Below are 1,305 nucleotides of genomic sequence, written 5' to 3'. Positions count from 1 at the left end.
GTCAGAGAGAGAGAGGGAGAGAGAGCAAGCACAGGCAGACAGAATGGCAGGCACAGGCAGAGGAAGAAGCAGGCTCCCCGATGAGCAAGGAGCCCGATGTGGGACTCGATCCCAGGACGCCGGGATCATGACCTGAGCCGAAGGCAGCTGCTTAACCAACTGAGCCACCCAGGCGTCCCCACAATTACCTTTTAAAGCAATTTAGTCAGCTCTACTTTGCCAGTGGAGAAACAGATTCAGAGAGGTGAAACCACCTGAACAAGGTCACTCTGGGAGTAGATAGGAAAGAAACTTGCGTAGTTACTCATTGGTTAAGAAACAACAACGGTCCACTGTCATTCCCCCTTGTGAGTAACACGGAATTACTGTGCCCCCTCATTGGGGAAGGCGCCCCGTCTGGCCCTGAGAACCCAAAGATCGATCAAACGCCTGAGCCATCCTTCTAAGCCCCCCACTCCCGAGGCGGGCACTTCTGTGCCCCGTAACCGGGAGTGGAAGGTGGGGCCGAGCGATGGGGGAAACATGTAAACAAATCTGATGGCCGCGAAAAGACCGCCCGCTCTCGGAACTGAAGGCTGGGTTCCCGGCCCTCCCTCCCGCACCCTCCCGAGGCCGGAAGGGCCAGGCCCTTAGGCCTGGATGGGAAGGACAATCTCTGCTCTCTCTCCCCAAGACAGAGGCCGGAGGTTCGGCCACGAGAGCGGGAAGAAGGTGTGCGAAAACAGGATCTCCCCTTGCTCCTCGGAGCAACCCCGGCCCCGCGCGCAGCGGCCGCCCGATGGGACGACCAGGTCTGCCTGACGTCTCGAGAGTCCGGGACCCCAGCCAAACCCCGGGTCAGGTTCCCCGGGACCTCCGGAGGCCCATCTCCGCCCCCGCCCCCTGCCAGGCCCTCAACCCCGGTCCAGCTCCGCCCACCTGACTCCAGGCCAGTGCTCGCGCTGCACGGCGCCCGGGGCCCAGCGGGCCCATGGCGGCTCCGCGGCCGGTGTGCGGTCCGCGCGCGCTCGCCCCGCACCAAGGCCGTCTCTGAAAGCACCCAAGCCCGCCCCGCTCCCCGGACCGCGCCGCGAGGCTCCGCCCTCCATCGGCCGACCAGCTACATGCCCGGAGTTCCATCGGCCCCGCCCACCAGCCGCCACTCCCGGACCCGCCGCGCCCCCCTCCCAGCGCTGCGGCTGCGCCGCGGGTACCCGGCCCGGCCAGCGCTCCAAGCAAGGTCGTGGGTCTCCACTTTGCGCGTGACCGGCGGTAGCACCGCAGTTAACTGTGTATTCTCACAAACTCCATCCCAACAGTGCCCTG

At 64.9% G+C, this 1,305-nt stretch overlaps 1 protein-coding gene across 3 annotated transcripts in view; it reads right to left on the bottom strand.

The window, feature by feature from the left end:
* LOC111158075 (solute carrier family 25 member 39) overlaps window positions 1-1,043 on the bottom strand; it is a 4,986-nt gene extending 3,943 nt beyond the window's left edge. Inside the window, exons 1-2 of one of the 3 annotated variants that reach the window (XM_022519895.1) lie at window positions 919-1,043; window positions 189-269 (exon numbers count right to left, since the gene is read on the bottom strand). The gene's annotated coding sequence lies outside the window, so the exon portion shown is untranslated. Of the gene's footprint in view, window positions 1-188; window positions 879-918 lie in introns of those variants that run through there. The other 2 variants (XM_022519896.1, XM_022519898.1) reach the window with 2 other exon arrangements.
* Between the last annotated feature and the right edge of the window lie 262 nt (window positions 1,044-1,305).

This window comes from Enhydra lutris, unplaced genomic scaffold (assembly GCF_002288905.1).
Source record: "Enhydra lutris kenyoni isolate GAN:26980312 unplaced genomic scaffold, ASM228890v2 scaffoldscaffold57, whole genome shotgun sequence".
NCBI lineage: Eukaryota > Metazoa > Chordata > Mammalia > Carnivora > Mustelidae > Enhydra > Enhydra lutris.
The sequence above is the reverse complement of the archived record's forward strand: the minus strand, read 5'-3'. Positions and strand labels throughout refer to the sequence as shown.